At 43.4% G+C, this 12,802-nt stretch overlaps 1 long non-coding RNA gene across 2 annotated transcripts in view; it reads left to right on the top strand.

Annotated features, from left to right (window-relative positions):
* The first annotated feature begins 718 nt into the window (after positions 1 to 718).
* LOC129643273 (uncharacterized) overlaps positions 719 to 12,802 on the top strand; it is a 32,480-nt gene continuing 20,396 nt past the window's right edge. For both annotated transcript variants that reach the window (XR_008710207.1, XR_008710208.1), the window contains exon 1: positions 719 to 866. This is a non-coding gene — a long non-coding RNA (uncharacterized LOC129643273). The remainder of the gene's footprint in view (positions 867 to 12,802) is intronic.

Here is a 12,802-nt window from a genome sequence, read left to right on the forward strand (position 1 = left end):
ACGGGAGAGTCCACGGCAGGAATGAATCCCTCTTGCCTGGGTCTCCTCCTGTCCTGTCGAGCGTTGGGGATAGACAGGGTCTGAGGATGGGGGGCTGCCGCGTGCGTCCTGGCGGGCGGCTTCTCACATGTTTGTGAAGTCACTTCACAGAGGAGAGTGTGGGGCCGTGATTTGCTGGACTGGAGCCATGTTTGTCTTGGTTTTCACTTGTAACCATTAAAATATAGTAAACCGGTTACATATTGACAAAACATTTCTTGCCTTAAGAGAACTGCTTTCCAAAACTAACCGTTCACTGATACATGTAAATTATTGTATATTTTTGCCAGTTTATCCTGAATTTCCAGTAGTGAGGCGAGCTCACACCGGTTCCAGCATCTATCGGCCATACCAGACCAGGGCCTGGAGCCGTTTCCCTAAGTGAGGAAACAGGAGTGGGGGGATGGTGCCCCGGGGCCAGTGGGACCTGCCACTTCGGGAGCTGCGCGGGCAGTCCGGCCGGGCTGTGGGCACTGGGGCTCTGACCCTGAGAGCAGGGCCCCTGGTGGTCTTCAGCCGAGAACAGCCGTGTGGTGACTCAGGAACGGAGTGGTTCTGCCGTGTGGACCAGGCTGTGGTGGGGAGCCGGGGCGGAGGCGGAGGTGTGCATCCCGGCGCGTCCTGCAGGTGGAGCCCGCGGAACATGCTGGCGGGGTGGAGTCCAGGCCATCCCGGGAGGACTGACTCAAACACATGGGAGGGAAGCCGTGCCCTTCACGGAGGCTGAGGCGAGGCGGTCGAGGCCGGTTCGGGGTGAAGTGGCACTCGATGCGTTTCGGACACCCTGGAAACACCTGGGGACAGCTGGCAGTACGGCTGGAGCAGAGGTAAAACCTGGGAGCCTGGAGGGGCCAGGCCTGGCTGAGACCCCCAGGGCAGGGTGGGCTCGCAAGATGAGGTTGTGTCCCAGACCCCCAAGGAGGAGCCTTGAGAAGGGGAAGCGACTGTGTGAGTGCTATGAAGGGTCAGACACGGGTGCCGCCGTGCCGGGGTGGGCTGCATGCCGTCGGGGAGATGGGGTGGGGGCTGCCGGGGACATGGGGACGCGGGTACAGGAGGCCCTTTCAGGGTTCTCTGTGAAGAGGAAAAGTGGCTGCCAAAGGAGTGAGATCCAGGACGTCACTGCACGTCCGTGGGCTGGCCGTCATCAAGCAGAACCACCGACCGGCAGGGAAGTGATCACGTGATGGTGGAGGAGGGCTGCGGAGAGGCCTGGACAGGCCCGGGCACGGGTGGGAAGAGGCCGGGGAGGCCGGGCCAGGCGCCCTGGGGCAGTTGGAGGGATGGACCGATGGTGAGAAGGTGTGGACCTTCTCTTCTGTGTAGAGTCCTTGTGGCCTCGGGAAAGGCTGGGGCCTGAAGGGCAGCACAGAGGGCAGAGCCGCGGGAGCCCGTGCTCAGAGCCTCTCAGGAGGGCCCCATGGTTGGTGGCTGAGCGTTCAGCACGAAGCTGGTCGGGAAGGGCATGGACTCTTACTGTGACTGCGGGCCTCGGGGTGCTCATGGCCCGGCCCCACTCCCATGCGGGCTCAGATCTCCCTAGCTGCCTCTCTTGTAAATACTGCTGCTGTGAACTGTGGGTTGCACGTTTCTTTTCCAGTCTGTGTTGTCGTTTTCTTTGTGTGTGTACCCAGGAGTGGGATTGCTCAATCTCTTGTTGGTTCTATTTTTAATTTTTTCCACTACTGCGTTCTGCATAGTGGCTGCACCGATTTCCATTCCCACCAGCAGTGTAGGAGCGTTCCCTTTAATCCACAGCATCCTCAGTGAGGATAGACAGTGAGATAGACTGAGGGTAGACAGTAAAGAATCCGCCTGCAGTGCGGGAGACCTGGGTCCAGTCCCTAGATGGGGAAGGTCCCCTGGAGAAGGAACAGCTGCCCCACTCCAGTACTCTGGCCTGGAGAATTCCGAACGACAGAGGAACCTAACAAGCTTTAGTCCATGGGTTCACAAAGAGTCAGGCACCACTGAGTGACTAACACTTTTTACTTTTCATTCTGACAAGTACAAACTGAAACTTCACTGTGGTTCTGACTTGTATTTTCCTGATTAGCCAGTAATGTTGAGCATCTTTTCATGTGCCTCTTGGCGATCTGCATTTCCTGTTTGGAAGAACTGTCTGTTCTTACAAAACAGATGGGTTAGGGTTAGGGTTAACCCTGCTGCTGCTGTTAAGTCGCTTCAGTCGTGTCTGACTCTGTGCGACCCCATAGACGGCAGCCCACCAGGCTCCCCCTTCCTTGGGATTCTCCAGGCAAGAACACTGGAGTGGGTTGCCATTTCCTTCTCCAATGGATGAAAGTGAAAAGTGAAAGTGAAGTTGCTCAGTAGTGTCTGACTCGTAGTGACCCCATGGACTGCAGCCTACCCGGCTCCTCCATCCATGGGATTTTCCAGGCAAGAGTACTGGAGTTGGGTGCCATTGCCTTCTCCGGGTTAAACCTAACCCATCACTATTAAGATAGCATTAATTTTTTGGAAATTAGTAGACAATATTTTTGCAAAGTAACTGTTAAAAAATTAAACTGTTATTAAAATTTAAAATGAGACAGTTACTTTCCAAAAATATTGCCTTACTAATTTATAAAAAATTAATGCTATCTTAATAGTGAGTAAGACAATATTTTTGCAAAGTAACTGTTAAAAATTTCACTGTTATTAAAATTTAAAATGAGACAGTTACTTTGCAAAAATATTGTCTACTAATTTCTAAAAAATTAATGCTATCTTTATGGTGATGGGTTTTCCAACATAATTTTAAAAGTTAGCAGATTTCAGAATAATTCCATATTGAATTTAGAGTCCTGGAATGATTCATTTTACACTCTTTTGATGAGTTGTTATAATTGAGTTAGACTTCTTTGTTGAGAACATATATAATTGAATTTTAAGAGGTCTTTTTTTTAAATGTGTCTAGGAGTTTTCTTTCATTTTTCAGTGTGATTCCATTAACCTTGAGGTTGATCCTTTGGAAAATGAGCAAAATTATAATTGACATCCTCTATCTGTATTCAAACAGTCTGCAACCCCGATCCTCAGATCTTGCTCAATTACCAAAGGGGAATTTGAAACTGAGTGAGAATGAGATTAAATATTGTTGCATTTCATCCTTTGAATGACATTTTTAGCTCTATGTGGGACAATATATGAAGTTTATTGATTCATTGAAAACAAACCTAATTGACCATTGAGATTTGGTAGAATTTGTCTTTTGTTGGTGAGCATTATTTGGGATGTAAAACCATGGACTAATTTTTACTGTTACTTCAGAATATGACTATAAAGTACTTAGATGAGTGTCACAAAAAAAATCAATGATTGCTAATTATTTCTGATAATTCTGTTATTTTAGTTACTCAAAAAAGCTTTCACTTTGGATCAAAAATAATTCATTCCTTTTCAAAAGCTCTTTTAATGTGTGTTTAGGTAATTGACTCCTAGAAACATGTTCTTTTTCACTCAGCCAAGACAGCTGGCTAGATAATAATATATAATAGATAGACAAATAATATCATATGCAAGGAGATACGATAATTAAGGTTATTCAAAGATAGAAGCATACCATTCCCTTCTCTCAAAGCCAGATCAAGGGATAAATCTGAGACAGATGTATTTAATGGTATGTGAAATTTTCTGTACCAGAATAATATATTAATTCAAGAAAATAAATATTTTCTTTGACCCAAATAGCACAATAAGCTGTCAAACATGTGAATAGAGAGATAATACGGATGGTTGATGATAGCACAATTGGTAAAGAATCACCTGCAGTACAGGAGACCCAAGTTCAATTCCTGGGTTGGGAAGATCGGCTGGAGAAGGGATAGGCTACTCATTCCAGTATTCTTGGGCTTCCCTTGTTGCTCATCTGGTAAAGAATCCGCTTGCAATGCAGGAGACCTGGATTCGATCCGTGGGTTGGGAAGATCCCCTGGAAAAGGGAAAGGCTACCCATTCCAGTATTCTGGCCTAGAGAATTCCATAAACTGTAAAGTCCATGGGGTCACAAAGAGTTGGACACGACTGAGCCACTTTCACTTTGGCTTCCATGGATGGTTAAGAGAATACACACAAAACAGGCTGTCAAGGTTGAAATCTTAGTTCGACTTCTGTAGTTATGTGACAGCAGGCAAGACTCTTAGTATTTCTGCCTGTACGTTTACTCATCTGAAAAACGGAGAAAACTGTCTACCTCATCAGGTTTGTGTGGAGAATTGAGTTTTCACATAACGGAATGCCCCAAAACATGGCTTGGCATGTAGAATACACAGTATATATGCTTTTATGTTATGTGTGCCACGCTGCTTTGTCTTGGTAGTCAAGACCTCTCAGGCACTTGTATGACATTTAAAAATTAATAAACAACATGTATATATGTTTAGAGAAGGAAATGGCAACCCACTCCAGTATTCTTGCCTAGAGAATCCTATGGACAGAGGAGCAACCCTGTGAGCTGCTGTCCATAGGCTCGCACAGAATCGAACACGACTGAAGCAACTTAGCATGCATGAATGCATTGGAGAAGGAAATGGCAACCCACTCCAGTGTTCTTGCCTGGAGAATCCCAGGGACAGAGGATCCTGGTGGGCTGCCGTCTATGGGGTCACACAGGGTCAAATACAACTGAAGTGACTTAGCAGCAGCAGCATGTATATATGTATATGTATGTATGACTGAATCACTTTGCTGTATATATATTCTTTTTTAGATTCTTTTTCATTATCCCTCATTACAAGATATTGAGTATAGTTCCATGTGCTATACAGTAGGTTCTTGGTGATTATCTGTTTTATAGATAGTTGTGTATATATTTAATCTCAAATTCCTAATTTATGCCCTTTCTCCCCACTTTCCTAACCATAAGTTTGTTTTCTATGTCTGTGCTGCTATTTCTGTTTTGTAAAAATTCCATTTGTATCATTTTCTTGATTCCACTTATAAGCCATATTATAAGGTATTTGTCTTTCTGTCTTACTTCACTTAGTATGATAATCTCTGGGTTTATCCGTATTGTTGCAAATGGCTTTATTTCATTTTTTTTAATGTCTGGGTAATACTCGTGTATGTGTGTATACATACATATATATTACATCCTCCTCATTCAACCGTCCGTGGACATTTAGGTTGCTTCTATGACTTGGCTGTTGTAATTAGTGCTGCAGAGAACCTCGGGGGGTTCATGTATTTTTTTCAAATTATAGTTTTCTGTGGATATATGCCCAGGAATGGGATTGCAGGATCATATGGTAGCTCTATTTTTAGTTTTTTAAGGAACCTCCATCCTGTTCTCCAGGTGGCTCAGTGGTAAAGAATCCACCAGCCAATGCAGGAGATGCGGTTTCAATTCCTGGGTCAGAAAGATCCCCTGGAGGAGGGCATGGCAACCCACTCCAGTATTCTTTCCTAGAGAATCCCATGGACAGAGGAGCCTGGTGGGCTACAGTCCATGGGGTTGCAAAGAGTTGGACTTGACTGAGTGACTGAGGACACACACACACCTTCAGTAGATGCAGGATTATGCTACCCCTTACCACCTTCAGGTCTTAGGTAAACATGTTTTATCCTGGATGTTGGCACCTTGTAAATAAACCATACCTTTTTGTGATCCTTCTGTATCAGCATGTATGATTCAGATTTAATTTTTCATTTTCAGATGCATTCACCAGCTGCCATGCATGGGGGATGTCAGATATTTGTTCTAAATCTCAGCACCCAGGAGATGGGCTTGTGAGCAGAGCCAACAGGGTGCTCCCTCCCTGGGCACGGGGTTAGCATGAGTGATGCAGAGACTTGGGGCTGTGATGGGACTAGAGCCCTGGGGACAGCTTCAAGAGCTTCCTGGGGGGGGTGGTGGTTCCAGTTGCAGTGGAGCAGGCCTGTCCAGGCTGGGGGCTGGGTGCATCAGTAACCCCAGCCACCAGGGGTGGCACTGTCCAGCCAGGAGAACCCAGTGCGGCTCAAAGGGCCCAGCTTCAGAGATTTGTTTTGAGAATGAAATGTCAGGATGTCTCAGCTGCTTGGAACAGTCCTGCCACATAGCACAGGTTCTGCAGGACCCCCACTTACTAGAACATCTGCTGCATGATGCCTGGGTAGTTGTCTGGCCAGCTTTCCTCTTAAATCCCCAGTTCGTACAGTAGAACCTGGAACATAACAATTGCTCAGTACATATTTGAGAAATGAAAAAAATGGTGCTGTTTTTGCAGTGGTTCAACATCCGTTGGCTTCCATTAAGTTACTGTGGCTCATTCTCCAGCTGTTTATAATTCTGTCCATCTCTTTGCTTATTCTGATAAATTTGTAGTCTGCTTAAATTAACCAAAGCTACTTTCTGTTATCTGCAAGCAAGACTATGTATTTTTGGCCATAATAGATCTCAGACTTCCAATTAATAACATCCTGGATAATGGACCTGCCACAGGAGACATCATATCACGACACAGGGCAATAGGAAAGGTCTTTTTTAATTAAACTCCTGACTTGATTCTGAAATTATTATGCTGTCTGGAGCTCCTAATTAATTTCAGCTATTTGCCCATGTTTTAATAACTTGAGGGGTAATACATGCACATGATACTAACTTAAAGGCGTAAGCAGATACAGAAATAAATATGAAGATGATGGACATAAAGGGTCACGCCTTGCCTTTTGCACTAGTTTTCCTCTTTATAATTAACACGGTCTTCGGTTTTGCTTTTGCTTGTGCTTTAGCGTCCTTCACATAATGTGCTAGTATAGTGTGTGTGTGTGTGTGTATTAGTATTTATTTGTTTGGCTGCACCGGGTCTTAGTTGCGGTGTGCGGGATCTAGTTCCCTGATGAGGAATGGAACCAGGGCCCCCAGCATGGGGTGTGTGGTGTCTTAGCCGCTGGGTGTCTTAGCCAGTGTACTATTAATATTTGTGACTGTTTCTTTGTTCTTATTTTCCTAAAATACGGGGATACTATTTACATTATTTATATTTGCCTTTTTTAACTTATCCATATATTTGTGAGTTTCTGCATCTGCACCTGTGAATGTAGTTGTTTTCCGGTGTGCAGTATTCTATTAATTGGCTGTTGAAAAACATCTGGGCCATTTCTAGTAGTTCTCTGTGATGCCACCATGAAATCCTCTTTCTACAGAGATGCATCAGCAGGAGGCTAGATATAGAGGATAGATTCTAAGAAGTAGAAGCACTGCCCAACAGAACGTGTAACTTGTAGTGTTGCTCAGTCTTACTAATCTCTCTCCAAAGTGGCGTCCCGATTTCCTCCCAACCCATCTCAGGAGAGACCTGGACACTGCGTCCAGTCTCCCCCCGCCTCGCCCCCCGCCTCCACCCTGGCCTCTCACTGCCCCCCTCCTGCACATGATTACCACTGCTGCTGCCCTACGAAATCAGATGCGGTGCGCAGCTGTTTGCTCAGTTGTGCTTCTTAAGAATGAAGGTGAGTGTCTTTTCATGTTATAGGCTGGAGCACTACTGAAAGAAATGCGCATACTATAGAATTCACCCTTTTAATGCATACATATACTTCAAGGCTTTTTTTTTTTACTATTGAAAATGTGGGAGTTTGATGCTGCGGTGATCACCACAACCTATGTGAGAATACTGCTGTCGCCCCTAAAATTGACAGGGCCTCTCAGCAGCCACGCCTCCTCCTCCTTATGCCAGACTCCAGTTTTCAACAACCACTACTCTACTCTCTGTCTGTATAGATTTGGCTGCTCTGGATATTGCCTGTAAATACAGTCATTCAATATGTGTTCCTTTGGTGAAAGGCTTCTTGTATTTAGCATAATGTTTTCAAGATCTTTTCACTAGTTGATGGACATTTGGATAATTGGGAGGAACGCTGCGCTGATACAAACATTCATGTACAGATTTATGTGTGAACATAGTTTTTTAGTCCTTTCGCCTGTATGTGTTGGAGTGTAACTGCTGAACCTTGTGGTAGCCCCATGTTTCAACCACCCGATGAACGACGGCCAGGCTGTCTTCTGCAGCAGCCTTACCATTGGTACTTCCCATCAACACAGTGCAAGCGCCCCAGTTCCTGCACATCTCTGCCTCCACTTGTTTCTTGTCATTTTGGTCTGAGGCACCCTAGTGGGTGTGAAGTGGTTTTGATTTGTTTCCCTAATGATTAATGATGTTGAGCATCTTTTCATTTGCTTGTTGGTCATTTTTATGTCTTTGGAGAAATGTGTTTTCAAATTAATTGCCAGTATTTTAGTTAGGTTATTTGCCTGCTAAACATGTACTATTTAGCCATGAGTGTTCACATATGTTGGATATAAGTCCCTGAGTAGTCACATGGCTTGCACTTTCTCCCATTCTGATTGTGAGCGGGGCAGGGGGGCAGGATTGCAGCTTCAATTTTCTTAGTACTTATTTATTTTTATATATTTGTTTGGCTGTGCTGTGTCATGTAGGATCTAGTTCCCTGACCAGGGATCAAACCTGGACCTTCACTGGAGCACAGAGTCTTAGCCATTGAACCACCACCGAAGTCCAGGGAGCTTTGATTTTAATGGAAAAACCAATTTAGTTCTGTTTCTTACACCAGTTTTGCATTGAGTTGCCTTTCAAACTAACTTTTTTTTTTTTTTGATACTCAGTCATGTCCGACTCTTTGTGACCCCATGGACTGTAGCCTACCAGGATCCTCAGTTCGTGGAATTTTCCAGGCAAGAGTACTGCAGTGGGTTGCCATTACCTTCTTCAGGGGATCGTCCCAACCCAGAAATTGAACCCAGGTCTCCCGCATTGCAGGCAGACGCTTTACCATCTGAGCCACAAGGGAAGCCCAACTTGGTTGAAAAAGCAAGAGAGTTCCAGAAAAACATCTATTTCTGCTTTCTTGACTATGCCAAAGCCTTTGACTGTGTGGATCACAATAAACTGTGGAAAATTCTGAAAGAGATGGGAATACCAGACCACGTGACCGGCCTCTTGAGAAACCTGTATGCAGGTCAGGAAGCAACAGTTAGAACTGGACATGGAACAACAGAATGGTTCCAGATAGGAAAAAGAGTATATCAAGGCTGTCTATTGTCACCTTGCTTATCTAACTTATATGCAGGGTACAGCATGAGAAATGCTGGGCTGGAACAAGCACAGCTGGAATCCAGACTGCCAGAAGAAATATCAATAGCCTCAGATATGCAGATGACACCACCCTTATGGCAGAAAGTGAAGAGGAACTCAAAAGCCTCTTGATGAAAGTGCAAGTGGAGAGTGAAAAAGTTGGCTTAAAGCTCAACATTCAGAAAACGAAGATCATGGCATCTGGTCCCATCACTTCATGGGAAATGGATGGGGAAACAGTAGAAACAGTGTCAGACTTTATTTTTCTGGGCTCCAAAATCACTGCAGATGGTGACTGCAGCCATGAAATTAAAAGACCCTTACTCCTTGGAAGGAAAGTTATGACCAACCTAGATAGCATAATAAAAAGCAGAGATATTACTTTGCCTACAAAGGTCCATCTAGTCAAGGCTATGGTTTTTCCAGTGGTCATGTATGGATGTGAGAGTTGGACTGTGAAGAAAGCTGAGCACTGAAGAATTGATGCTTTTGAACTGTGGTGTTGGAGAAGACTCCTGAGAGTCCTTTTGGACTGCAAGGAGATCCAGCCAGTCTATCCTAAAGGAGATCAGTCCTGGATGTTCATTGGAAGGACTGATGCTGAAGCTGAAACTCCAGTACTTTGGCCACCTCATGTGAAGAGTTGACTCATTGGAAAAGACCCTGATGCTGCAGGGATTGGGGGCAGGAGGAGAACGGGACAACAGAAGATGAGGTGGCTGAATGGCATCACGGACTCGATGCACATGAGTTTGGGTAAATTCTGGGAGTTGGTGATGGACAGGGAGGCCTGGCGTGCTGCAATTCATGGGGTCGCAAAGAGTCGGACACGACTGAGCGACTAAACTGAACTGAAAGAGAATCAGTTTTGTTTTTTTTTTTCAGTTTATCTACTGACTGGAGACAGTTAAGAAGTTGTTTATTTTTATCCATAAAAACAGTATAGCCATAACTTTGAAATGAATGGCTGTTATTGAAACATCACTTACACATAAACTTTTCTCATTAGTTGAATGTGAGACTTGCTTGTGATTCAAATTATTTTGTGAGGCAAATTGTTTTTCCTGACAATAAGCTCATCATCACATGAGAAGAAAAATTAGTTGTTATAACAAGCTGTTCTTTTGTTAGATTATAAAGAAATGGAGCAGAGCAAAGAAAATTCTCAACAGCAAAATGATGGTTCCGGTCAGGCTCGCTGGATCAGTAAACTCCGAAATCCATAGAGTATAGTGCAGGGCTCGCTGGAGTGTCCTTAGATAGAATTACTAGAGCATGTGCCCCTGAGAAAGGAGGGCAGATAACCACAGGGTTTGGCTCAGAGCAAGAGAAAACTTCACCATCATTAGTGCCGGCCTATTTTCATTATCTCAAAATAATGTGACCCCATTGAAAGCTCCATCTCAGCCATGGCTGACATTGTAATTTAAAGCTTCTTCTATGTACAAGTTCTTAATTTGGAAAGATGGGTTTAGAGTATTTTATGATTAATTATCCCTTTTGGTCAAGTTTTTTGTTTTTCAAGTGTGATTATTACAGGTTGGTATATATTTCTTTCAGAATCCCTCAGGATATTGATAAAGAATTTATGAAATGAGTACATCAGTGACAACCATCACCAAATACTACACTCATATTCCTCTGAAAGACTGCTTGATGTCAAATCGTACATAGCGGTACTCCTCTGTGTACAATGAATACATTAGTAACATTCTGTAAGTAATGTAGAAAGTAGCTGATAGTATTCAGGAGAAGTGTGGTGCTCATCATCTGATCTCCATGAGAGATGCCTCTTCTCATCTGTGTTAGCAGCAACATGAGCAAAGACGTGTGTGAGAAGAGCTTTAGCACAAAGCAGACCTTCATACTGACTCTCAATCTTCCCAGCAACCAGGAACAGACTCTCTACTGAGATTTCAGATGACGAAATAGGCTTGACAATGTTGTAATTCCTCGTAGATCACAAAACTAGCAAGTGAATGAGGTAAGCTTCACATCTACTGTTTTTTTTCCAAATATTTATCTTGTCTAATTAGTACTTGAGAAAGACATAAAGAAGGCAGGTCGGCATATTTGTCCCTTCTGTCTATCTAGAACAAAATTTTTTCTCATATATGTCATTAAGACCTTTCTACATCATTATGTAATCTTTGTTTTCTAATGATATATACTGAATTAAACTGTCCTCTATTTAGTGTAACACATTGTATAAGATTGATGTAAGAAGCAATTCATATATGATAGATGTGTGAGATACCTAGGTTATTTCTAATTTCAACTATTAAAAATAATCCTGCTGTACACATACCTGAATATGCAAAAAATAATGATCACACTTTTCTGATTAAAAATTTTAGAGGTAGAATTATTGATAAAAGAATATTGTCAAATTGTACACATCTACTCACACACTCACCAAAAATGAACACTCAGGTGCCTTTTTCTAGTACACCCCAAATCATTTTTTAAAAACTTCAGCATTCTTAGCTGAAAATGATCTCCCTTTGTTGTTATAATACATATTTTTCAAGTTAAGATCTTTTCATAGTTTATTGGCCATTTTTAATTACTTATAATTAATGATATTCTTAGGGTAATGTAGTTTGTTATTCTTTGAGTTTCCACTTTGCTCTTTTTCCTGTTTTTCAAAGTGTCTCTTTGTAAATTGAGGATATTAATCCTGTGTCTGGCAGATTGATTGCATTTATACCAGCTGATATTTTCTCTTTTGCTTGCCAGTGCAGGGGACTTTTTCCACCCAGTTGTAAGTTTTGTTTCTGTTTCTTTCGAGTCATGTCCTTTCCGTCACACCCAGCTCAGTCATCTGCAGACTAACCTGATATTTGATTTGAAAAATCACGTAAGTCCAGCATATCTTGCCTTTCCAGCTTGAATTTCCCAGTCTTTTCCGTGTATGTCACCTTGAAAAGTAAACTCTCTCCTTTCAAGAGTCCGAATGATATCTGATACACGTGAAAAGGAAGAAAACAACAAGGGTTAATCATAACCTCTTTTATCATCATATAAATATTTCTCCTATTTATACACTAATGGTTAATTATTTAAAAAATTTGTCATTCTTCTGAGTTTCCCATTTATAGTGAAATTGAAAAATACAGACATGAATTTCAACTAACAAACCCTGTCTCATTTTGATCTCAAAAGCAGTAGTGAATTTTAAACTTTTATAGGTTGAGTATCCTTTGGAAGGGGGAACACACGTATGAATCACCTCAGAGCCTACATTATGTAAAACTCACCGTGTCACAGCTGCTGTCTCCTGTGTATCACGTGAGGCCCTTTACGCTCGAGTTTGATGATGAATTTGTGCAGAAGCAAAGGGTTAACTTGCAAAGGAGACTGTGAAGGGGCGTCTGGAGTCTCTCTCATTGCACAATGGGTGGTTACCAGGGCCTGGGAAGAGTGTGGTCTCATTCTCACAGTGGGGTGTGGTCTGCATCTAAGCTCTTCTGTCTGGCAGGAACAGCCTGTTGCTCCGGGCCAGTTTCTTTCTGGTCTCAGAGACGGCTTTCTTCCATCAGATGATGAAGGGATAACATGGCTGCGAGGTCAGGACAAGGGCCCTGAGTTTTCACAGTACAGACAGGACCCAGGTTGTCTTTGAACGAATCCCCGTTGGTGCCCCCACCTCTATGCAGACATGACGATTAGAAGACCCTCCAGGA

This window comes from Bubalus kerabau, chromosome 2 (genome assembly GCF_029407905.1).
Source record: "Bubalus kerabau isolate K-KA32 ecotype Philippines breed swamp buffalo chromosome 2, PCC_UOA_SB_1v2, whole genome shotgun sequence".
Classification (NCBI taxonomy): Eukaryota; Metazoa; Chordata; class Mammalia; order Artiodactyla; family Bovidae; genus Bubalus; species Bubalus kerabau.